The 26720-nt window shown below is 43.6% G+C and overlaps 1 long non-coding RNA gene across 1 annotated transcript in view; it reads right to left on the bottom strand.

Annotated features, from left to right (window-relative positions):
• Positions 1 to 6500: 6500 nt before the first annotated feature.
• Positions 6501 to 26720, bottom strand: part of LOC128811975 (uncharacterized) — a 225086-nt gene continuing 204866 nt past the window's right edge. The window contains exon 3 of the long non-coding RNA XR_008438558.1: positions 6501 to 7158. This is a non-coding gene — a long non-coding RNA (uncharacterized LOC128811975). The remainder of the gene's footprint in view (positions 7159 to 26720) is intronic.

Below are 26720 nucleotides of genomic sequence, written 5' to 3'. Positions count from 1 at the left end.
TATGCTGTAGCAGCCCAGCCCTCAAGTTAGGGAAGTTTTAATGAACTATACCCCAGTCTCTGGGGAATTTCACTCATCACATGGTGGGTTTGCAGTAGTATCCCGAGGAAGACTTGGGGAGATATAGTCTGAAATGGCCTGGAATAAAGGACCACATTCGGAGTGGGTACGGGCCCAGGACAGGGGCAGGGGCCGGGGGAGCCCCGCTGCCCGAGCAGCCTTCCCCAGCGCGGCAGGGTCCCGAGCTGGAGCAAGTGCAGGATGTCCTGAGCCAAAGAAGGATCTCACGGAGAGCCGGGGAGACCCTCCGGGCGCTCAAAGGGCTCCCGGGAACTTGGGAAGTTTGGCGGGGCCGAGCTGGGGTGAGGCTGGGGCCGCTCTGCCTGCGAGGCCCGAAGGCGGCTGTTCGGGGAACCTGGGGGGAGCCGGGGCGCCGCGGCAAGTGTAATCCACTCTGCTTGCGTTTGGGATGTTTTTTATTATTATTTAAAACGGTTTAATCTCCTTTTTGTCCCTCCCTGTCCAGCAAGTAGCCCGATTGTCGCTCTCAGAAGTGGCATTACACGTACAAACCAAGGAGGGGGCGAGCCGCGGCCGGTCCCGCCAGACCCCATTTCGCCCAATAATTTCATTCAAGGGCTCTAAGGACCCTTGAAAGCCGGGGAATACCGAGGGAGCCCCGCGCTGCTCCCGGCCTCTCCTTTCATCCCTGTTCTCCCGAATGGAAGCGCGGGGAGAGCACACGTGCGGCCGGGCGGGCAGAGCACGGCCCGGGCCCGAGCGGGTCTCGGGGCCCGGGGGCAGCGGGGGCTGCGGGGATCCCCCCGGGCCGCCCGCGCCGGGGGTCCCGCTGTGCCCCCGGAGCGGCCCCACGGCCACCTCCCCTCCCGGCGACCACCGCACGGCAAAAATAAATAGCCGAGAGGGTAAAAAAAAAAAAAAAAAAAAAAAAAAAAAAAAAAAAAAAAGAGGGGGAGAAACAAAAAATAAAAAGAAGCTGCTCCGCTTTTGTCCAGTGCTGTAAGAAGGGAAATTTAAAGAAAAATTAAAACTCGGATCCTGGAGGGAGTTTAACGTACACAATAAGCAGCAGAAAAGCCGAATCGCTCACACCACCTCTCGAAGTCGCTTTCAAAAGGCTTCTCAATAAAAGGAGAAGCCGATTGTCCAAACAGGCTTCCATGACTCTTCAGAAATAGCCAACATCTTCCTCAAGCGATTTTTGCTCTGCATCTAAAATCACACTCCCGGGATTGCTTTCCCAAAGGAAAGTATAAGTGAAGCCCGTACTTTTTCTTATGTGATCTTTAAAATAAATCAGAAAATCAAGATCAGTGGCGAGGATAAACTTAGGAATTACTGTACAACATAACGGGGTGAAATTACAGTTGAATGTTGGCTCTTTAGCAGGAAGGCAACCCCCTCGAGCGGGATCCTTTTTGGCAGTCTATTTAAAGTTATCTTTCCTTCCTAGTTTTATAAGAACAAATGAGTTTTCTTTTCCCATTGTAGTGGAATGAACTCATGTATATTAAACACAAAACCCCTCCTGAAGAACGCTAACTGCTTTGCTTAAACCCACAAAAGCACAAAAATCCAGAATTGAAGGTTTCCAATTCCTGAATAAGTCCCCTTAACTCTCTCAGGCTCGCAGGAGAGAGACTGGGGACATTCTCTGAAAGTCTTAATGCCTGGAAGGGGCTATCTCAAATGTATTCTCTTTTCCTGAGGTTGAGGCTTCTATTTTATTTCCCTCTTTCCCCTTCACCATCTTTGTGTTGACTTAAGAAAATAATGGTCAAAAAAAGTGTCTGTTTCATGGGATCACACGTGTCGCCCAAATCAAATGAAGTCCTCTTTGGCCCCAGCACAGTTTTGATGGAATTATTCCGGCTCTTCCATTGAATTCACACCGTTTCCCAAAGAAGCTGTGGCAGTTTCAATGGGAACGCCTGAGGCACAGCCTGGGGTGCTTCAAGGTTGCTTCTCTCAGCGCACCTCAAACCCTGGCATCCCGAGGCATGGCTTGAAAAGTACATTAAAAAAAAAAAAAAAAGGAAAAAAAAAAAAAAAAAAAAGCCCTTTCCAATGATTCTCAGATCACTGACAAGATCGCCCATAATGGAGCCAAGACGGTGACTTTTATCTCGCTGTTCCTCATAGTCCTTAATTTGGAGCTCATTGACAGGACAGCCAGTAATGACACTTTCAGAACTGTTATGGTCTGGAGTGACAATCTCTCCATCTCGCCCATGGTTTATTGACACCATGGGCTCATTGTGTCAACTTAGGCTTGTGATTTCAGAATTCTCCAGCGACGGGCTCGTTGGGAGGATTTTAATTCAAATTATAGACTAGCTATCTATACAGTGAATTCATATTTAGACGGCGCTTAATCGGAGCAGAGAGATGGTGCTATAAATAATAACAACAACACTTCCCATGTGTCTATCCACTGTCCTCCATGCGAAGATCTCAAAGAGCCTTTGCCGGAGGAGGCCCGGGCGCAGCGGAGCGAGGCGAGGGGGCCTCGGGCTCCTCCAGGGCAGCAGAAGGGAGCCCGAGGGACTCCTCGCCATCCTCAGGCGGCTGCGGCCCCGCAGGTGTGTGCGACAGGCGGGGCAGGAGAAGCGCTTTAGGCACACAACGATCTGCAGCACTGCGTGGGCTTGGGCTGTGGGGTGCTGTCGGCGGGGTGTCACAGTCCTTTTTCCATGGAAATCACTGGACAACGGGGCTTCTCCGAACACCCCGCCTGTCCCCGTGGGAGCCTTCCCGGCGGGAGCAGATGAATGTGAGGAGAAAGGCCCAGGGGGTGCCCAAGGGCTGGGACAGAAGGGGCGATGCTGCGGGTGCTCTGGGCAGCAGGTGCCAGGGACAGGCTGAGGGGGAAGCAAGAAAAGGTGAAGTGCGAAATTGGCCTTAGAGGCTGTTTTTCTGGTTTGTTTCTTCAAGTCTCCCCTTCCACCGCTCAACAGAGAGATGTAGGAAATGCCGGCATCCAGAAACAGCTCCTTCCAAAAGACATAAATAAACTAAAAGTGCACTTTTCTTCCAAGTGGAGATAAACGAGACCGAACACAGAGCTAACCCCCCCTTGCTGCCAGCTGAGCACAGAGCTGACCCCCCCTTGCTGCCAGCTGTCTGCCAAGCCTGGGACCCGATCCCAGATTTACAGCATTTGCTCCCTTGAGTAACGTCCGCAGAATAAAACCCAGCAACTGAGTTACGAACCGAGCCCAGGAAAATCGCATTTTGGTTAAACTGATCACTCGGGACCCTTGATTTTATGTGCCAACTTCTGCCCTAGGGAGGGGGGAGTTTACGACCCCTTTACAGCCCCCTCACAACTGCTGTTTCTAAGAGGAGCACTAACAACCCTTCTCCTGGAACCGGGTTAATCATTCACCTTTCGGCAGGAGTCACTAAATTTTTGTAAAGTGCCTCCTGACGTTAAACCGTGTGTACAAGCGCTCTGTATTTTTTCCGTTTCCTGTGGTAATTGACATATAATACCTCTGTTTATAACTGGCTTGACAGATCTATACAGATGTATATTTTTGCTTAATTTCAGAGTTATATATACCGATCGCATGCTAACTAAAGAAACAGTAAAGGAAATCTGGGAATTCCGTTGTGCAGGAAATCTGTGCAGGGCTGTTGCTATTATTTATAGAAAATGCCATGTCTTTATTTTGGGCGCTCTTACTACAGAATTGCCTTATTAGGGAGTCTCGAGCGGAGACCAAACTGGAAGAATGGCGAAAGTATGCTCAGCGCGACAAACAATAATATTTCATAAAAACCTAGCCCAATATGATTTCTAAAGTGAAAAGTTTATTGTGAGACCAACAGCCATGGGGTTCATTTAATAGAAAAACTGCGGCGTTATGACTTTCATCCAGGCTGTCAACAGGAGATACAAAATAACCCCAATTTAACACAAATAATTTGGTTGCCATTAGTCCTTCTCTTTGCACGCAAGATGCATTAACTGTGCTGGGTATTACCGCATCTAGCAAATACCACCGTTAAATGCACTACACTGAGCTACATGCATGCTAGAAAATAAGTAGAGAATTCATCTAAAAAGTTGGTGGCAATGCAGCACGTCGCATATTTTGGCTAATCGTTTTATATCACCAGGTTTCTTTTAAATCTGTCATCTCCACAGTGAGGAAATAAAATCGCACTCAAGGCATGCACTTAAGATAACGCTTCTTCCTTTTCCAGGAGTTGGGGAGGTGGTTTTTTTGGGGTTTTTTTTTTTTTTTTTTTTTTTTGAGGGGAGATTGAGGTGACTTTATTGCTTACACATATGCTTTAAACATATGCCATTTGAGAAAATGTTCCCTTAATGAAAAGGAACTGTTCAACGCTGCTTACAAGCAACACCTGTCAACACTGACTTATTTAAGACACGCTGGGAGGAAAACACAAGCACGAGCATCTGAAAGGCTGGCATTTGCTGACAGCACTGGAACACCGAAGTTGGGAATGATGAAAAATTAATCCTGACTTTTTGTGCCTAAGGCTGCCAATAAAGAAGTTGGTCTGCCGGGGATGTCCCGCCGCCCGCCGGGGCGGCGCGGTCCTTCTGCAGCTCCCCTGCTCTGCCTAGCTGTGGGAGAGCATCACATATCAGCGTTTCTGGAAGACCCAGGCTTATGGAAAGCTCTGCTTAGAAAAAAAGTCGGTGCCACTTCACTTATTTTTCGCCCACGTTCATATCTCCGGAGAGCAAACGGCGCAAGCTGGAGATGGCTTCCCTGCCCGTAGCTCCTGTGCTGGGCTCTCTGCTCACTCTGACTGTCCCTACCTCACCGCGCTCACTTTAACCCCTGCAGCGACTCCGAGCCGGTTCCAGGCGCTGGCTCCTCGCCTGCCCGGTGCTGCCGTGCCGGTGCCGCCGCTGCCGCTGCGCCCGCGGGCGCGCCCGTCCCGCGGAATCCCCACGGGCACCCCCGGCGCGGCCGACAGGGGGCGCCGCCCCCCGCGCGGAGCGGCCGCGGAAGGGGGGGGAGCCCGAGGAGCTCGGGGGGAGCCCGGGGGGAGCCCGGGGAGCCCGGGCAGCCCGGAGCCGAGCGGGGTCGAGTACAGATCTTTAGTCGTCGTGGATAAAAAGAGATTAAAGGCTAAATTCTTTTTCTTTCCTTTTTTTTTTTTTTTTTTTTTTTTTTTTTTTTTTTTTTTTTTGTCAATTTTAACCAACTACGGAAATGTAGAGCTTTCATCCTTTGATGTTTCCCAGAAAGAAACTGTTATATCGGTAGTGAAATTACATCGTCTCAGAGCCAGCGAACCAGCCGTGGAGTGCTAAAATAATTTAATTTAAAAAAATAATAATATGAGGACCCGAGCTTCCGCAGAGGCACTTAAAAGCTGACACGTGCCCTTCCATCTCCCACCTCCCTTGAGCTCCCGATGTTTCCTGACTGCCGTTTGATGGGAATAATTAAAAATAAGATAACCCCACGCTAGCTGGGGGCTCGCATCCATCGCTTGCGGCGCGCTGTCCTCACCCTGCCCCTGTACGGCCGACCCTGCCGTCCAGCCCTGCTCTGCAGGGGCAAAAGAGTGCAAAAAAGCAAATCGCTGAATTCATAAATCGAATGTTGGACTTTTAGCATATTAACCATAAATAAAATTGTAACCGGCTACCCACTTTCCCCCTAATACAAAACCCCTTCACCTGTATTTAAATAGCACGTCTTTAATTACAGCAGTTGGGGATGTATGAGGCTGAAATGAAATTAGCAGTCATTACCAGTCCTTTAACTCTGTGGTGCTTTTGATCAGCACTAAATTAGCTTTCCAGTCCTAACAAAGGCTCTATAGCAAGCAGTGGGCTGTAAATAAGACAGCTCGACCTGCCCTCAACACCTTTTCTCTTGTCAATCACAGCTCTATCATTCAGCCTAAGATTAACCTTTATCTACCAAATTCTTACCAAGAAAAAAAAAAAGGGAGGGGGGGCTAAGAGGGGGAAATCTAACCTCAACTTTGCTAACTGTAACTAAAAAGAGTTTCCCTTTAAATGGTATTATAATGAGCCAATATGTCAAATTCGGGCCTTTCCCAGCCCCAAGCGCATCAGAAGGCAGCGGCGGGCAGTTAAAGGTATTGATGATTTATTATCGACTTGCCCGGGTGCGGACCCCGCGCAGCCGGAGCCCGGGCCGGCGATGCGCCGCCTCTGCCCGCGGTGTAGCCCCGCTTTGGGCGTGCGGAGAGCTCCGCGGGGCCGGCCCCCCTTTCCCGGGATTGGGCCGGGAGCCGCCGCGCAGCGCCGCGGGAGGAGCGGCCGCGCAGCGCCCACAGGGGGCGGCAGAGAGCGGCGCGCCCGGGGAACCCCCGCCCGGCGGCCGCTCCGCGCCCCGCGCACCGCCCCGGCCGCTCCCGCGGAGCGCCCGGCCCGGGGCACCGCCCGGCCCGCAAACCCACGGAGCATCTCCGGGAGAGCCGCGGTGGCGGCGCGCCTGCCGCCCGGTGCGATGCGCGGCCGGGGGCTGCGCGCCTCTCCGCGGCTCGCCCCGCGGGGCAGCGCCAAAATAGCGGGCCCCGTCTGGAACATCCCGGGGCGGAGGGGGAGGGTCCCGGCTCTGCTTCAGCCCAAGAGCTCCCCGCGGGCCTTCAGCTCCGCGGGAGAGGAGCAGACAGCGCAGAGGCAGCCCGCGGACCGGGAGCGCTTCTGCCCAGCGCTTCGTTCGCGATGCGCGGCCGCGCAATTTCAGCCGAGCCCAAACCCGTACGCGAGTCCCCGAGCGGTGCAGCTCAGAGCGGCGGGTCGTAGGTGGGAGCTACATTTCCAGATCGTTTTAAAGGTCACGGGGGAGGAGGGGGAAAAACTGTGAATGTCAAAGTTGTGCTGCAGCTACTTACATGTCGGTGCCAGAGCAGGGTGGTGGCTGTGAGCGGTTTGATTGGCAGCTCAACGCGAAAGTCCGCGCGGACTCCGGAGTCCGGCGCAGCCCCGGGGGTCTGAGCACTTTTCACCGGACAGAGGCAGTTGAAGGAAGCTCGCACGTCCCCTTCTCTTCTCCTCTCCTCCTCCATCCAGGACAGAGAATGAATCCATTTCGGTTTTTCTTCCCCCGGCTCTCTTTCCGTTTGCCTACACATCCTCCAAGTCCTAGCCCTAGCTCTTAACTGCAGTCCCTGGAACAAGAGGGGAAAAAATCGTTTATGGCTTAAAAAAAAAATCCCAATGGCTGATTTTGTGTGTGTGTTATAAGAATGCACCCACAACAACAAAAAAGTCACTTCTCTGTCCCCCACCGTACAGCAGAAGAATAATAAAAAAGCTTTATATTTTTGCAGTGGGTATTCAAAGATAATTTGATGCCATTGTTTCTGCTACAGATGGTTCTTTTTAATACAATAACACTGCTCTTTGTGCATACTACACACAATAAAAATCGAAAGCGTTCTCCTGAATAACCATTTTGTTCTCGCTTGTATACAGGCCAACAAAAGCTGCCGTGAGGTAATGGGTTCTGTTTATTGAAGCCATAGAATAGAGGTTTGATAAAGATTTTTGTATATGGGGAAAAAAAATTAAAATAAAGACCTCACAAGGTCGAGCTGATCTCTGCGTATTTATTACCACTGAAATATTTTATCAATATATTTCTTTGAGTTGCAGCTGCAGGGATCCCTCCTCCCCTCCCCCCATCCATAATCAGCCCAAACATCTGTTTCTTTGAATTTGGGGAGATCTACAGTCGTGGCCAGACCTAAAAATCTAGACTTTGAGAGCGAGTGGGGCGAAGCGGCTCAGCGCGAAGGCAGCGGGCGCTGAGGAGGCGAGGCTGAGCAGCCCCGGCCGTGCCTGTGCGCGCCTATCTTTGTGTGCCCGGCTTTGCAATCCACGCACACGCACACACAAAGGCGCAAACTGCTGCTGACAGCCCCCGGGATTAGCCCACGGGATTTTCCTGCCCGCGGGCGCGCCGCCTGTCCCTGCGCTCCAGCAGCCTCCGCGGCGCGCAGCTCCCGCGCAGCGCGGCTCTTGCGCGGCTCTTGCGCAGCGGCGCCGCCGTCCGCAAAGTTCCTGAGCGCCTGCAGAGCCGCCCCACGAGCGGGGCCGTGGCTGTGCCCCGCAGGGACCGCGGAGGGCAGCGGGCAGCGGCAGCCGGGCGGCGGCGGGTGCCGAGGGTGCTGCGGGCTCCTGCAGAGTTCTGCTGCGCTGCTAACTTTCTGCCAAGTAATGAATAAATTAGCGCCGCTGAAGGGGGAAATAAATGTTAGAGGGAGCCGCCAAGACCCACAGCGATTTTTGTCGTGGAAATTGTTTCACAGGACAAGAATTCTGCGCCCGAAAGTCGCCCCGTTACCTAGTTTGGGATCTGGTTACGACTGTAGCGACTCGAAGAGAGCCCCAAAGCAGTAGAAAGTGCTTAGACAATAGGGCTCTGCGGGAAAGTTGTTAGTCAGTGACTGTGTTTGTCTACCTTTCTATAGGAATTAATGCCACAGTTCTCTGTGCCTCTGTAGCCTGGACTGACAGTAATCCACCTCTGTGACTTCTGCCCTTTGTGTTTTCACAAAACTCGGCTCACTTGTAGCACGACAACAGCACGGAATAATGACTTTAACCTTCAAACGTTCTTTAATTAGCTTTTTCAGCAAACTAAAAGATGTTCAAATGAGCCCTTTGACAAAAACTGACCTGAGCCTTCAAATTCTACTTTCACTTTTGGGACTAAGACGTTATTGGTTCGCAACTCGTCTGAAGTCATCTAATAAGGGATTATTTAGGAACTATTACCCACACGCCAATTAAAGCCTCTCCGATGAAATTCGGGAGACAAAGATAAGCATCAAAACGGAAAATTAAACTATTTGCACATGGTTTGTTTTTCAACAACCCATTTTGCATCTCAGGATAAACATCTTCTCCCCAGCTCGCTCCGCCGGAGCGGGGAGGGTGCGGGGAGCCTCTCCGGGGCGGCCGCGGCCCCGCCGGAGCGGCCCCGCCAGCTCCGCACGCCTCGGCGCAGGGGCGGCGCTGCCGGGGCCGGGGAGCTCTGCTCGCCAGGCTTAACGCCAAGAGGGGACTCGTACAGAGGGTGGCAGAGCTCATCTCCAGCCGCAGAGTTCAGGCAACCTCCCGTCATTTTGCAGTAGCCTTTACATGTTCAGGAGAGGGGGGGAAAGTGGCATAAAAGAGTCAAGCGTGTCAAAGTTCAGGAAATCGTGCAAGAACGTTTATAGGATTCTTCAAGAAAGTACCGCTTCTCCTAAAAGATTATTTTATTTCTTAGAGCAGGGAAGGAAAGAGATTAGTAGGAAATGCATATTTTGAACCTACGGTGGTTCTTTGGGATAAATGGGAACCAGGCTCTGAATAGTTTAATACTGACTTTTCAATGAAAGATGATTTTTTTTTTCTTTCCAGAGAGAACAACCCGATGGCTCAGAAATCTCACGTTGTTCTTAACCGCTGTTTACAAATTTTGGAGAGAGTTTCCAAGCAAATTACAGCATCATCCTACGGCAAGCTGACAAAGAGGTTCCAGGAATACCACGCATCTAGGAGGGAAATACGAATCCCTCTCTTTAGCCTGAAGCACGAAATTGGCTTAAACCTCATTTTGCAGATAACCAGAAACGAAATCACCCGTGTGTGGACCGGGTAGCTACAACTTTGTAGCAATTTCTAAGACTTTCTGAAGGGAAAGAAAAACAAGCAAACAACAGTAAAAAAAGTGAACCGCATATTGGACGGGCTCTGAGAGAAATTCGCATACCTACATGCATTTTTCGCCCTTGGTCTGAGAAGGGCTGGGCTCCCACACGGACATTGATACCCTTTAATCTCTATGCCGAGACCGATCCCACGGGGTGGGAAAATGAGCGTCCCAAATTTTGACATTCACAATTCATTTTTGGCTTGGGAAAATAACCCCCAACAAAAGAAAACATCCAAATCCAGACCACCTGCATCCAGGTGCGCAGATAAAATAACGGATTACTCCAAATAGGCTATATATAGATATATCTCTAGGTTGCACATTCCAACAGACCAATGAGGTGTTTGCCAGACACGGTCTCCCGTAGAGGGGTTGAGTGCCTCACCCAAACACTGTGACCAGAAAAAAAAAAAAATATTCAGAATTTTGGAGTTCCAACCCAGGACAAAGCACTGAAACTCTTTCAAAGCAGAGTGGGAAGATAGGCTGCTTCTGGTATTTCTCACCCCAGCCAATATTTCTGCCCCTGCCGTGACCGCAGTGGCCCAGCCTGTGCCTGGCTCCGCCGCGCACGGCCCGCGCTCCCCTCGCCGGGGCTCCCGGCTTCATCTTCCCCGGAGGAGCTGAGGTTCACACCGCACGGGACAAGCCTTTCTTTCGCATCCTGGCTCGCTGACAAGAAGGTTAAAGTTTAACACCGGCGGGCTGCCCGGGGGCAGAGCCCCGCGGCATAGCCCACGCGGGGTGTGGAGCGTGGATCCCCCGCGCCCCTGAGCAGCGCTCGCTCGGCCGCCGCCACCTCGCGTGTCCTCCGGGACTCCTTTCCTGGGACTAGGGGCTTCCTAATCTATTTCCAGAAGTTCTCAGCTTCTCGTTTCACTTTAGCCACGTTCATGCTCTTTTAACCAAAAAGCTGCGAGTGGCAGTCGTGGTGCGGTGCCCGTGCGTGCTCCGGAGATGCACACCCGGGAAGGCTGGACGCGCTTTCCAGCACGCTGCAGCCTCAGCGGAGCACTCGGGACGCACCGCTAGCGGGGTTTTTTTGGCTGCTGCCCCGAGTCCTCAGGGATATGAAGGTAGAAAATCCATTTACCCAAAAGCAAAGACATGGTAGCACACAGGAGGCTCTCGAGGAGCAGCAGGTTTGCAGGGCAGGCCTTTTGCTGCATGGAAATCTACAGAAGAACTTTATATGCACCTCCTAAAATTGCAGAGTTTTCTTTTGTTTCGCATTTCTTTTTTTCTTTTTTTTTTCTTTTTTTTTTCTTTTTTTCTTTTTTTTCTTTTTTTTCTTTTTTTTCTTTTTTTTCTTTTTCATGGTTGCTATGAGAGAGCCTACTCATTTATTACCTCAACATTTACTGCAATAATTCTGCTGTGGGTAGCTGTAGTGCTAAATCTGCCTTTAGTGAAAGGTGACCACTTGGTATAAGATAAATTTGTCTTGGGAAGAAGAGCCAAAAGAATAGCACCAGTAATGTTATGCATTTTGTCCAAATATCTCTCGGACTTGATACTTTTATACATTCACCTTCTTAGGTGTCAATTTTCTTTGGAACCAGACATTTTTTTACATACTAAAAATGAATTTACCAAATTCAATTGCGTATAACTCCTAAATTTCTGTGTATGTTATGTCTACATTACAAATATATATTGATTCTGAAGGTGTTTTGGTAAATGAAATTAAAATGAACATACAATGAGCATACATGTGCACACAGTATATATACACTTTACACTGCACATCTCATGCCCATGCACATGCCATACATTGTACATATGATAATGCACGGTCTGGCGCCTGGTATATAATGCTGCACATTTATAGGAGCCAGGAACTCCCTTCACACATACTTCCACAGGTTCATACAGCATTTGCATGTGCTCTTTACATCTTAGATATTGTGGGAAACATAATGTGGAATGCTGAATTTTGATTATATTACTGTGGAGTAAAGTGACTATTCACAACCTGCAAGCAAGTCATTTCACAAAACTTACATTTTCATTGCACCCCAATTGCTGCTGTGAGCAGACTGGAGCTGGAAAGGAGAGCTCCAATCTTGGCAGGAGGACCCCAGGGAAGTCCAGAGAGCTCTTCACCTGCAATATTTTGACTGGCACTTTTTTTCATCATCATTCATTTAAGATATAAGGGGTGAATTTGGAGAAGTTAATTTCTTTCTCTGTGGTTTCAATAAAGTTTCAAGAAGCCCATCACCACCTCACAACAGTAACATCTGCTGATCTCCATAACTTACCGACTTTATGAGGTAAATTCAGTTTATTTGGAAACACTCACACTTAGACTCTCACAATATTTGCCTGCTGTTATTCTAATTTTTCTCCAATACCTGCTTTCCCTGTAACCACTATGGAGCTCAAGCCAATCAGGGTCCATAAAGGGCCACAACAAATGATACTCAACACTTCTTCCTCTGAACAACACAGGCCCTAGGCTGGAATCCCTCCATATAATTTGAAACCCTTCACAGTATTACAGAGTAGCAATTCCAAGGTTCCTGACAGGTCAAGAAACCCAGGTTATTTGAAAGAACATTAATAAATGAGAATATGCAGAAATGAGGAATAGTTATTTGCAGCAGGAAAAGGGCAAACCCCTCATACTGCAGCTGGCACTGAATTAAAAAGTATACAGAGGATTAGATATGAACCACTTCTATCAAATGCAAGGCCCAGGAACCTAGGGGGAGTGAAGTGTGTAAGAACAGATGCTTAGAAGGTAAAACACCCCAATTAACCTCATTATCTGTTACAAAACTGTACTATTAATATTCTGTGTTTTTCCAAATCACTGTTGTTGCTGAAGAGATTCTGTTGACTAGCATGTGTTTTGCTGTAGTCTCCCAAATCAGCACTGCCCTTCTTAAGGTCAGGGGAATGTATCTTAAAACATTCATATATTTAAAAAATATGTATTGTCATTTTAATAGGCACTGTGGATAGTTTAATTTGTATCTGTATTAAATTAAACATATGGTGAACAGGGTATAATAGATTTTCTATAATTTAGCTGCCAATGTGGCAACAGAAGCCAGTTACTCTCACCAGCAGACTTGTCAGTGGTTTGTTTACTAGCTTATTTGAATTAAAATAAAGCTTCGCTTCTGCTGACTGCACATCATTATCTATGAGACCATAATCCTGCTAGCAAATCCTATATCTTCCAGAACTGGCTCTTTTGTTTGGGATTACTGAGAGCTTAGCCTATAACAAAGAGGAATAAGGCATCCCTCTCATCCTCGTAATTAAGTGTGGGGAGTAATTTAGAAACAAACCCAGAAAGATGTACAATTTGGAGTTCTGCTTCTATACAGGATTGGGGAACAGAAGACAAACACTGATTATGTTAGCACAATATTTAAACTATTAAAATACTGTACAACAGGAATTCAGCTTTTAAAAAGAAATGACAACTATCAATAAAGTATTAAGTTGTTTTACTCTAGAGACATTTTTTACCTATCTGAAGGTATGCTGGCAAATTTGGGCGGAGCTTGAAGATAACCATTTAAAATATTTTTCTACATGCATACATTACTTATATATCACTTTTATAAGATCTTTATTTTTAATTTAAAAGAGCATAATTTAATATAGGATTCTTTCTTTGTTTTTTAAAGTACCCCTTAAATGTTTTAACTATTTCTTAGCAAAAATATTCTCTAGGAATAGGAATATCTCTGGCAGCTGAACATTCTTGTTTAAGTTCTCTATTTTGATACCACCAAGATTTATATTTTCCCTTGGGAAAACAGGTAGCTTGAAGTTGCTAGCATTTTATAGCCACCTTAGAAATGACCATAACATTCATCAAGAAAGTAAAAAATGTTTTAACGTAGGTATTCTGAGGTCACTCTAAATTATAGCAGCAATCTTTTGACTCTGGTGCTCAAGCTGTATTCATGTCACCCAAATTTGTTTCTTCTCAAAACAAGAGTTATGCTATATACAAGTAATAGAAATTAATAACTAGGTCACAAAAAATAGAAGCCTTGGGAGTATACAGATACACAATATCTATTTGCAGAGGGCTAATAAGGACAGGGGTTGATTTATAAAAGTCTTCGACATTAATTGTCACAGATGGGAATTCTGAGAACCTCTGTGAAACCAAATGAGGCCCTAGTGAATTATAAAGCAGGTCCTTAGACTTTAAAAACATTTAGGCAAAGTGACAGTTCAGAACATCTGTTAGCCTTCTGTCTGAGTATAAACTGGATGTCATGGAGTGCACAGCTGTAGGCATTTTCTGCCTCTTTTTGCCAACATCTGTCACAGCATTACAGTAATATAGGTAATTATCAACACCTCATATAAACTGTTTGCTATTTTAATTTATGAATAAGTAAAATTAGCATTATACCCTTTGGCAAAAAAAAAAAAAAAAAAAAAAAAAAAAAAAAAAAAAAAAAAGAGAAAAAAAAATCATCCAGACAGGGAAGAATGCATATTCCCTTTTAAAGCTGAATGACAGATCTCATCATTTTAGGAGAGCTGAAATTCAGACAAAAATCTCTACTACAAATAAGGTCCTTAGGATAACATAAAAGACTTAGGTGAGAACAAGTTTAAATATTCTCCTTTTCTCTCTCTGTCTCTTAGAAAAAGACATCTAAGTCTCATCTGTCATAAGCAAAGAAGATCAGTAGCAAGAAAAGATAGGAAACCGTTAATCATCTGTGTTTTTTTCCATGCACAAGCAGCTGTCAAATGATGTATGTTTTACCACAGTAACAAAGCCAAGGGCTCATCAGCACCAAGCAATTTTACTGTCAGCTGGTCATCCTTCTTCTCAACAGTGAGAAAGTAAGAGATCACCTTGAAGCAGTGCACAGGAGCTCGACTTCACTGGCTGAGGCTGAAGTGAGCAGGGAAATAACCCACAGGACTTCCAGAAATAGAGGCACGAGCCAGGGGTCCCCTGACAAATAAGCAGGAAGGAGCACACAGGAAGAGATGCTCCAAACAAAGAGGCCTTCAAGCCAACTTCTCAAGACCACATTAAGTTACCCCATCAAGAAACAGAAACCACTGCCCAGCCCTGAGAATCATCTACGTGAGTGTGGGCAGCACAGAGAAGGTTGCAAAAAGTGACCACGTACTTTGAGTTCCTTTTGGTTTGAGTTTTGGTGGTCCAGGTGGTACACTCTGTAAGAGCACGACTGGCAGAAGGCAGTTTCTTATCATTTGTGATAATCAGGCTCCTGTGGGATGTTTCTAGCTGAACAACAAGACCATCAGCCTTTGATAACAGAGTCTGACTTGGTGGTTGTCTTAATAAAAGTGATTTTGTGAGCGCCTTTTGCTGTCTTTTAGAGCACAGGATAAAAAAATGGTAGAACAACAAAGCCGTGGCAACATGTCAGCCTGAACCTGCAAGTATGAACCTGGTGATAGAAAATAATCACGTGGCAATGAGTTTCACAAAATTTCATGGAAGCAGTGATCATCCCCAGCTCACACTCATTTTTCTTTCACCACAAAAGGAATAGCACCTCTGCTAGAAGTTAATGTTCCAACATGGAAAACCTGAAAAAGTGCTGTTAGCTCCTTTTATAAAGGAGGCACATGGAACAAAGTGGTCACCAATATGCTATTTTTAGTGCCCGAACTACAGTCCAAAATATAATACCCAATTACTTGATATAGTGCTCTATACACTGTCTGAACAACAATAGTGGACTGAGAGGCAAGAGAAAGCACCAGAATATGGTTTTGAAGTCATTCAGATTTCATGTATTTTATTTTCTTCTAAAAATAAAGGCTTTGAAAAGAGGTGCAGTGTTGTCCAGGCTGAAGGAGGGGAGGGGGAAGAGAAGAGCTGAAAGGGAGAGCACATGGAGGTTGAGAAAGAAGAGAGAGAGACCTTGACTAGAGGAAAGGACAGCTAGGGGACAGATAGCCAGAAATCTAGAGAAAAGAAAGACAAAATGCATCTGGGGTGCACAGTCAGTCAGAGGAAGCTGTGCACACAGCTGTACATCATAGCTATAGGAAAGACCACAGCTCACCACAAGCCATCCAGTCGGGGACAATACAGGACTTTACTAATTCTACCATTTCTCCTAATTTCCACTCTGGTGGACTGTGAACTGTGGTGGCTGAGCTGCAGATGCATATATTTTTTTACAGTCCCTGCCAGCAGTGCAGTAATTTTACTGAGGACACAGAGGACAACTCTGTGCCAGTATGGTTTGTGGCTGATCCAGCAACTTTGGAAGGAGATGCACACATCCCTTACTGTCTAGCATTCTTATTTTCCCCTTCTCTGTCTCTTACTGCCTCCTCAGTATTTACTGCATGCCTCCTCCTATTTTCTCCTCGTGCACAGTCAGAATTAGCTGAAATTGTGGATCTGTTCCATGAATCTGAGGTCCACCACTCTAACAAAGAAAATTCAGTGATGAGGATTGTTTTCACTATGGTCTTAAACCACTTGTGAGATGTTTGTGGGCTGAGACTATTTCTTTCAAGAGCTCCATTCCTCCACTGAACAATTATTGCTCTGGCTTTTCTTGCCAACTGTAGCATTGCATCCAGGTGGATGCCAGGCAGGTTTTACCAAATTATAAGGTGCAGGATAAACATTTTCCTCCTACTTTTGGTTTCAGTGTTAAGATTGTCAAGATTCTCATTTATTTTAACAGTTGCAAATAAAGCTATCTTACATACTCCCATCACCCTACTCCCTAAATGCACTGCTCAAATGCCAAAGAGTATGTGAGCTATTGCAAATCACATAATAGATGCCTACACATTCACTATTCTAGTAATATTTATTATTGAAACAGACTGTTTTGTAAAGAGCTTTGAGATACCTAGGCCATAAAAAGTGTGACATAAAACAAAATGCTATTCAGTTCAATAGATGTCTGATAAGAAAAGAACCCTAAAATTTGAACAGTTCCTCCTCCCCTTAATCAGCCTTAACAATGGTACCCTAGTCTTGGTGCTCCTGCACACAGCAATATCTGTCTTTTAAAGAGAGGAATAGGAACGTGCCACTAAAAGAGAGTGCTCATTGGTAGAACATTGTTAGGTGCTTTATAATTGATAGTTTTCAGAATCAGCACAAAGGTGAGGGCTTTAGCCTTGAATACTACCCACTAACAATATACCCACATACAGAAAACTAGTGCTAAATGTATTTATTAAAATAAATGCTTTAAAATAGTCTGCTTTTCATACAAAGTAATTATCTTACACTATGTGTAAAAGGTACTTTTGTAATCAATGGTATACAACCAGCTTCAGATACAACCACACACACATCCCATTACACACAGTGATGCTCATCAGTTTGCATGGGACTGAATCATTTCATTATGTTCTGTAGCTTAATTCTTCAATTCCTGTAGCTTCAGCTGGAATTCATCCAGATCAGCCCTGTTTTCTAAGATTAAATCAAAATACTTCAAGGCCACAACTAACAAATAGCACAATCAGCTCTAAACATAGAATAAGGTATTTCATACTTTTCAGAGACTCATAGTTGCTGTTATAATAGTGCCAAAGCAATAGGATTTTTTTTCCTTTTCTTTTTTTTTTCTTTTCTTTTTTTTTTTTTCTTTTTGGCACTTCTAACCTATTAATTACTAAAGGACAAGAGAAATATTTTGTGTGTATGAGTGAATTTTGTAGCAGTCAAAATAGACAGTAGCGGCCAGCTGGAGCATTTTAAATGCTCTAAATTTTCACAAGTCCTGCCTAAGAAGATAACCACTAACAAGCAAATGTATTAATTTGCTTTTTTTTTTAATTCATTGGATGTTCCAGTACAGTCAAACAAACAAACAAACAAACAAAAACAAAAAAAAAAAAAAAAAAAAAAAGTAAAAACCAGAGAAGAAATATCATAAAATATCATATAGTAACAGGTCATGTTTTTTCTACTGAACTGGACCAAAATAATCTCACTAGTAGAATTAGATGAGTAATCATAAGGGAAAAATGTTTTAATTACTAAAAATGCTTAGTTTCATTTGGTTATCTCTATAATCCTATCATCTCTTTTAATTAATTCATTTGCAACTATTTGGATGACCATCAATTTATTAATTAAAAATATTTGAGGATTGCAGGTTATGCAAATTCTGTTGCTAATTAGCTAATGGCTACATTCACCCTGACAGTGTCTGATGATCAGATACTTGTGCTTATAATTCTTACGCCTACAAACATTTTTTCATACAATGCACCAGAATATTTCTGTACTTGCATAGAGTGGACAGCACTGATCTTGAGTGGCTTTTTCCCCCCAGGATCAGTGTTTCCATGGCGAGTCCTGTGGGGATCTATCTTGTCTTTTCTTCTCCGCAGTAGGCATTTAGGGATAATAAAATAGTTAGTGAAGAGGTATGTTCTCTGCTATTTTCAATAAGCTGATGACAGTCAACATTACAATCCAGACCCTCAAAGGCACTGGGAAATCAAAGAGCCTTAGGCTCCTCAATACATTCATCCACACGAGCCTACATCTCTCAAGTATCTGATTTATCCTTTTAAATGTTCCACCTTGTGGGGACAGGGACACAGAACAGAGTTAAATGACCAAAGATCTCTGGATAAGATTGAAATAATGCTGGCTGATCATCAAATGATGGTGACACGACTTCTCTACCTTTGATTTTATCCTTCCTTTGTAATGCTCATGGACAATGTGGAGCTGTTGTTGGCCCTCACTGCTGCTGGGTGCACAGTGACAATGTCCAGGACACTGCTTAGCATCCAGAGAAGCAAAAAGGAACTGTGCTGCTAATTCTAATTTTTAATTGAGATTCCCTTAAATACTTGTGGTGGCACTACTCATGTAGTGATAAAAGCTAAAGTAGAAGACCAGAATCCTGTAGACTAATTTAGTCCTGTTATTATGAGATCCCAGGATCTCATCCAGCCTAATATTTATAAATGGTTCCACTAGAAAAAAAAAACCACTTATGAACTTCAGCACATTGGTAACTGCTGGACTGCAGCCTCGGCAAGTCAATTCATTCTGTTAGTACTGCTCCTCCAGTGCCAAATGCTTGAAATTTGTCTTTTTGTGTCCTTTTTCTACATTTACTTGTGCTTTACTCATACTAAATATCATTATATCATTTAAGATGCTCCAATTATGGAAAAAAAAAAATCCAAGTGAAAAGTCCTTCGCAATACACATCATCTCCTCATCCTATTGCCATTAAAATGTTCAATTTTCAGAGTACCAAGCATAATTTTCTTTCCCTTACACTCCTTTTTTTTTTTTTTTTGATATCTTGTTATATTTCCATTAGAACTCTGGAAAAGGATGTATTTCAGTGGATGATAACCAAGATTATAATATTTAATAGATGCAGCAGCTATTCTACATTTCAGAATGACTAAATTTAGTCCTACTAAGATAGCAGAAGTTTCACATTTCTTTTAATCAGGACACTTTCTGCAGATTAACTAACACATTACTTTTATTTAAGGAAAGTAAGAAAGAACATTTTTTTTTTATTCTAAGCATTCCATGTAATTAAGGACGCAAATTATAAACAAAATGGTACATGCACACACATCGATTGGAAAAAGCCACTTAAATGGCCAAATCACAGAAACCCTCATATGAGCTAATTTACTATCACTTCCTTCTTTAAAATAGCACAGAAATGGGGGTGCTTTATTGGGGAGAGTGAATAACAATTTATTTCCAGTGTGTATAAGCCAGCTTAGCAGTTTCAGGATGGTAACCAGACTTTTCCAGTACCTTCCATGGACTTTCATAGCTTTATTTTGTGTGATTGCAGATTAAAATAGCACAAGGCCTGATTACATGAAATCTGCTACCAGAAGAATGGTGGCACCATGGCTGCATCCAGTCCTGCTTCCTCCTTCAACAGGAAAGGTCAATGCAAGTGTACAGTAGAGCTGCAGGACAGAGTGAGCAGAAAGTGGCAATTCCTTGCCATATTTACCCCATGTCCAGTCACCTGAAGATCAGGAACTTTCTGAGTCTAAGCCATATTTTAATAGGATTTGAAATTTTATAAATTCCTTTATTTTCCCCTCCTTTTTTTTTTTTTCCTAACCATGTAAGCATTACCGAAATTCCACGGCAATGAGTTTCACAGATGAATTATGGACAATGTAGAAATACCACTTCTCAGTTTGTTTTTAAGCCTCTGCCTAATAATTTTCTTTGCTGCCCTCATTCCTTGCTCTGGCTTTTGCTGATTCTGCTTAGGAGATTACTGTCACTATCATTTCTTAGCTACTTCCCATGGGAAGTTCCCATTCCAACAAACCTGCACATATACTCAGTCTGTGAACAGGTTCCATTAAAATTATCTAGTTTATCTTGGAAATGTTCATAAGCAATTTTTATTGCTTGTTTAGTTTTTGATTAATTTTTTCCTTAGATTGTTTGCTTTAATCACATTTTTGTTTAATCATGCAGTTCTGCCAGCAAGTGTCCAGCTGCCATGAATGATTACAGGGAAGGAAAAGAAGGGGCAAGTAACGGGGACAAGGAGTGGTTGGTAACTTTTCATCCAGATCAGCAACACATTCTTAACATGAATTCACATGAATGCTCCCCAGGCTTCAGGAGTCATAGTGTCACTGAGGTGTCGTGGCTTTATGTCTGCCATGCCAACAAGTGGAAATTTGCATGGAAAACCACTGGGATGGAAAAAAGGGTCTGTGAGTGGTTCTCTGCAGTTTGCTGGTTGGAAAGAGCATGGCAAACCTGGTCTCAGCCTGGCAGGAGGGTTATGATGTGACTTCCTCCACAGATGGTCTTCAGCCCTTCTTTAGAACTAAATGGAAACTGCTCACCTATCCTAGCCTCTGCTTTTGCTATTTTTAAAAGATTTTGAGTTACTCATCTATTTTTTTGGTCTTTTTTTCCTCTTTTTCAATGAGGATTTTACTTCAGAATTATCTCCACGGGCTGCAGTTACTTCCTAACTTAAAATGATAATAAATAATAGTTTACTTGCCATTGGAAAGGAAGGGTTTGTCAGCCTACAATAAACAAGGTGACAGAAATACCCTATGGAATCCTAACTGCCTGTCTGCTATTAAGCTTCAGGTAACAACACCATCCAGATAGCTTCCTTTTTTCCTGTCAAAAATTGAAACAGAGGAACTGCAACATTTATTTCAGCTGTTAGACAGAGTGTTTCCACTGGACTTAGCAGAGAACTCAATGTTCCCATCAGTGGACTTGACATTCTTAACTCTGAGGATGTCACAGAAAGCTCTTTCCCCAGGGCACAGAGTATTGCAGGAGCTGCTCTGCAAATTGTCAGATCCTTGTTCCAAATTATCCAAAGCTTGCCAAGCCTTTGGGTATATTGTATTATCCATCTTTAATTCATCATCTATTCAAACTTTTGGGAACAGTATGGGAGAATTATTTTAATTTCTGGGTAACGGAGTGTCTGGCTTGTATTTCACTTCTATTTGTGGCTGGTATTCATTTAATAATTTGAGTTTTCAGATGAGAAGATGTTGCAGGATTTATAATTTGTCAGTAAATGAGTATTTTATAAAGATTGGGACAGACATCTGATACTCACATAACACAAAAAAAACCTTTTACTTGTTGGAATGACAAAGGCACTGACTGATTTAGAAACATTTTCTCAAGTCTTTCCTCAGAAAGTACTTTGTCTTTTTCTTCTTACTCTCATGTTTCATCTCCTGAGTTGCTATTCCTCTGCCAGCATCTGCTGGAACATAAATTATTCTAAACCAAGACGATCTGTCAGTTGAAAACAATACCAGGACATTTATTTTTGCAAAATTTGAATAAAAAGTTAGCTGTGTCTACCTTGAGGCATTTGGACAACATAAGCCAAATTAAGGAAAAGGGTGAACTCATATTTAGTTGGCATTAGTTAAAGTAAATGAATTCCTGCAAAATAACTTTTATTCAGAATAAACTCTCTTTTCTTTGTCTATATCCCTGTCCCATTCAGTTAGTTACTTTTTCTAATAAATCTTGTTTTTGTATAGCTAGCAAGTCCACAGAGCAGCAGGGTGTGTCACTTGCCCCCAGCACTGCAGTAACACCTCCTCTGCAGCAGAGCTTCCCTGAGTACCTCACTAAACACCCTGGGTTTTTTTCACTGGCAAAATATAAGGAGCCGGCAAGAGAAAGGAAGCATAAAGGTGCTTTCTTGCTATGTTTAACAATTAATTTGATTGCTTTCATTAGCTACTGTTGTTCATTTAATGAAAGTTGTGCATATCCAGGGGTGGTTCTGTAGCTGCTGCTGTGGTATAAAGTGCAGGAAGCTGGAGGAGCTGCCCTGTGAAGATTTCCTTTCTGCACAAGGACAGCAGGGCTGCGCAGGCAGCAAAGTGAAAGCTCATCTGTCCCTTTCCCAGCACCAGGCAGCAGAAATTAAAAATGAGGAGACTTGGCTAAGACACTGTTCTCCAGTGGCAGCTGACTGCCAGGGAAGCTTGGAGTCTTGCAGCCTGACAGAACCGAAGGGCAGCTGTAAGTCCCTGCCCTGTTTTCTCAACCCCATGTCAAGCCAGAAGCCAACCAAAGCTCCATCCAGCCAAGGGATCAGGTTTGGTGCTGCATTAGTTTTTCTAGGCTCCCTTTTCCCAGAGCTCTGTATTCAAACCTGTAAAAACGAAACTCAATGCCACTGTTTCAGGTTTTTTAAAGAGATTTCAGTGTTGCTAACATCTCATTTTTAGGACCAACACTGTTGTTTGAAACTGTATCAAAACCAAAATGAAAAATTATTCCTACTTAATATGTGAAATTTGAAAAATACTTATATTTTTTTCATAAATCTCCCCAATTAAAACATTGTTTCATTAAAAAGGTTTGTTTTCCTCAGTTTGGAGACACAAGTAGGAATTTAATGATATCAGAATATAGCTGTACTGTTAAGTCCCATATTTATTTTTGATCTTTGATCCAAGAACAATGTATGTTTTGAGCATAACTACATACAATTACAGTATTTTTTCATAATGTGATTCATAATTTTGAAGAAACTATTTTACATACAACATATTCTAAACATCTGCCACTTTTACTGATTTATATCCTCACTGTTAAAAAAATTATCCTTTAAATTGAAAAGGTGGGTATTATTAAGTGAGATCCTTGGAAATTTTCACATAAGATAGATGAATCCTTGGGAAGAATCCATTCTGTATGGCCTAGCTTTTCTTCTTTCTCATAGTAGTTTCTGTGAGTTGTGAGATTATTAATACTCAACATTTTTCTAGATTTTAAAGATATTTTCTTCTCAATTATTCTGTTCTCAGATAATTGAGAAACAGGGACATGAGGACTAAGAATTTTCACCTGATTTTCTGGGTTAGCCTGCATTTGGTGAACAGACCTAAGGTCATCAGTAACCAATACCACTGAGGGAACACTTAAAGCAGTTTTCTCCACACTCGTGCCTGCACATGCTGCATTGCAATACAACTGGGAAACAATCAAGGCATACTCACCTGCACCCAGATAAAGATGTTAGAAAGCCTTATTCACAAGCATTTTTCCCCTAAAAACCTCAAATTGCAGATTATTCACCCAGTGCAGCCTAACAGCAATGCTGCTGCAATCACACACACCCTTCTCCACACGGGATAGCACCTCCATCCCAAATCCAGACACAATTTAGTACTGTAACAGGTTCCTCAGCCGAGAAGCACTATGGAATACTGAGGGCAAACCAGTGCTGAAAAATGCCCTATATAACATTAATTACATTTTACAGTCACTTCTTTTAGCTGCAGAGCATAGCTTCCCTAAGTGCAAGTCCCAGTATCCTTAAGCAGAAATAATGTGGTGTAATTTTTCAGTATAACATCCCAAAATATTCTGAAGAACACCTCATCTCATGTAGACACATGCACAGTCCAGTAATGAAATAAATAAGCAATATACATAAACTATGAGCCATAAAAACTGCAGGTGAAGTGGTGGTTGTGCTTGGGGACTCACAACTAAAAGGATGATGTTACCTGTCCAGTTTCCCAACCCTACTATTTTCCTTTAGGGCTGCCATTGCCCATTAATGTACAACCATCACTCTGCCCCAGACTGGGCACCTCAACAAAACTGCTGTGGAAGCTCTCCAACAGTGGAGGGCCACCAAGCTGTATTTGCTCCTGAAAACCACACTCCCATGCAATGAACCTTGCAGCCAGACCCCTGATGGAGACAAGGGCTGTTCCTTGAGCACAACATAAGGCTCTCCTTGGAGAGTGAGTGAGCCTCAGAAGTGGAGGACTGGTTTTCACCCAATGCAAAGAGAACTGAGAAGGCATCGGCTTCACCCAGGGAAAGAGGTCAAGTGTGGAGAGGTCTGTCTTTATTCAGTTTCTAACCAATGTATTGTAAAAAGGACAACAGCTAAAACATTCACTTGCTAACGCAAGTGATCCTTGCTTCACTCTCACATCACCCTCAAGGCACTTGAAGGGAAGACAGAGGTGCCTAAGGAAATACCTTCATTAGCTTGATGCAGTTGCTGTGCTTACACCAACTACCTGCTGCTGGATCAGTTGGTGTGAGGCTGCTCCCTTGTCCTCACAGAACTGCTGCACCCCTGCATATCTACAGCCAGCCAAGGAGCTGGGCCACTTGGAGCAGACAGGGACTGCAGCAATTTGCTGAGAGTTTTGCAAATCTTCCCAGCCAGTACATATCCAGCTAGCTGGTTAATTGCCTCCAGCTGTGCCTTCTTTCTGTTTCAGTTGGCAACATGCATCCCTTATGAATATGTTGAGAAATAAAATGCAGCTCCTTTCCTTCCTTCATCAAATCTACTCTGCTTGGAATTTTTTGCTTTATGTGGCCAATTTTTGTGACCATAAGGAAAGATGAGAATAAAGAGACCCATACACAGAGACCACTCCACTCTGTGCACTTCTTCACAAGCCAAGTGCCCAGAGGAGGGAGATGAACACATACAAAAGGGTTTCAGTAATTTCCTGCAGCGTTCAGATTCCCTAGCTTTGAGTTACAGTCATATCTTTCAGAATACGTTCATTTGCTCATATCTGGTTTAATTAGATTAAAATAATAAAGTGCCCAGTTACTAAACCAGTTAATATTCACTGCAACATGAAACAATAAATCAGCCTGGTGAATTACAGGAATGTATGGTAGCCATCAGCTAAATTTTGGAAAAATCACAAGCCTTTGACCAAGCATTGTACCTTTTATACAGGATTCTCAAACGATTAACAAAGCCCACAGTGGCTGTATCTTAAAATCACAATGAACTTCAGCACCAAGGGGTGCCACCTGCTCACAGTGACACAGCAAATCATGACAAAGAGTAGGGATCTCTCAGCAGCCCCAAATTTCTATCAGGTCATTTGTATCAAGACTTAACCTACACCCATCCCAGTGTGAGTGCACAACACACCTGTCACCTGAGCTGAGGAGAGCCAGGGGAAGCACTGCCCCACACGGGAAATAAAGTGGACCCTGCAGGCTGCAGGCACAAGGAACCTGCAGGATTTGGAGTCACGCTTTCCCTGAGCCATTTCTTTCCACATGGGGAAGAAAAAGGACTGGCAGTGACAGGAGAATAACAGCCTCTCTGCTAGAATACATTCAACCAACACTGCCAACAAAGAGGGAAAGGTTCCTAGTTTTCTGTTTGTGATTACACTGTTTTGTCATTGCTGTCAGGATGTGCCTATGCAATATGTGCCTCTCTGATGTCTTGTGCCTGTGTTTCATTTTTAGTTGAGTGGGATGTACAGTAATTAGCCACTTATTCTCCTTGTCTATTCTCTGCATTTTGTTTCGTTTCCTTCACTTACAGGATTTTGGCAAGCCTTGGGCCTTATTGGCAACTCCTTCCCTTCTCCCCCATCTGAACCTCCTCTGTTGCTTTTCTTCTCAGTGCTTGGGAGATGGCAGTTTATATATTTGTACACAGGAGTGAATGTGCTAATATGCTCCAAATATGGACTGTGCAATCAAATTATCATGAGTTTGGTGGAATGCTTTTCTCAATTATTTCCTCCAAAAATATAACATTCCAATTGCAAACAATTTACAGCCAACAAAATATTGTTTGAACCAAACATATGTGGGGAAGTTGAGGGTTTTGTAATTCAAGATGGAAAATTTTTGTTCCTTTTCTCTTTTTTTTTTTTTCCTCCCTTTCATTATGAGTTGTTGCCTTTGGGTGTATTTTTGCTTTGAGAGTGCAAGTTGCTCTCATTGACATTACCAGGACTTATACGAGAATAAAGAGTGGAAAATGAATAGCTTTCAGAGGCTTCAGGATGATGGAACAATTTCATCTCTTCTGTTAATGCTTTACAACACTCCATGAGTTTTGATCTCATATCAGAAGTTTTACAGCTGTAGGGACCCATTTGAAGATCCCCTTCATCCCCTTCTGAGTTTTCTTTTGCAGGAGCGTTGTCAAATTAGCAAAAATAAATGGCACAGAATAAAATCTAAAACAAACTACAAAAAACTTTTCATTGGCATTTTATGTTTTATTTGTAGCTTTCTAAAATTTATATTTTCATATTTAATAAATGGAGGTCTACAATTTTGCATGTGATAAGTGAAGAAATAACTCTTTTAGTACTGCAAGAAAATTCATAATGTAATACTTCAGAGATGTTTGAAAAATCCAGACCAGTCAATGATTCTCCTCCTGTTTTAAAACAGTAATTTAACTGAGGTGTGGAAATCAAGCAAGAATCTTCTCCTAGAGTCCTTTTCTTGCAGTTATTGCTTTGGAAATACACTTTACTATCAGGACCTGCCTTTTATTTCTTTACATTCATATGGATGTAAATTCAGTTGAATCAATTCAGTTACTTCAGATGAAACCAAAGTCTAAAATATATATTTGAGCATATACATATGAATATATAATAGCATTTATTTATTTTGCTTAAACCAGACTTGGGACCACTCAGTTGAAGAAATGCTGACTGGCAGTGGCTTGACTGTTTCTCAAGAATAAAACAAATCTATATAACTTTGCAAAATAGCAAACCTATGTTTGC

The sequence above is a fragment of the Vidua macroura genome, chromosome 10 (assembly GCF_024509145.1).
Source record: "Vidua macroura isolate BioBank_ID:100142 chromosome 10, ASM2450914v1, whole genome shotgun sequence".
Taxonomy (NCBI): Eukaryota; Metazoa; Chordata; class Aves; order Passeriformes; family Viduidae; genus Vidua; species Vidua macroura.
Note: the sequence above shows the minus strand (reverse complement) of the source record. Positions and strands in the feature narration are given on the sequence as shown.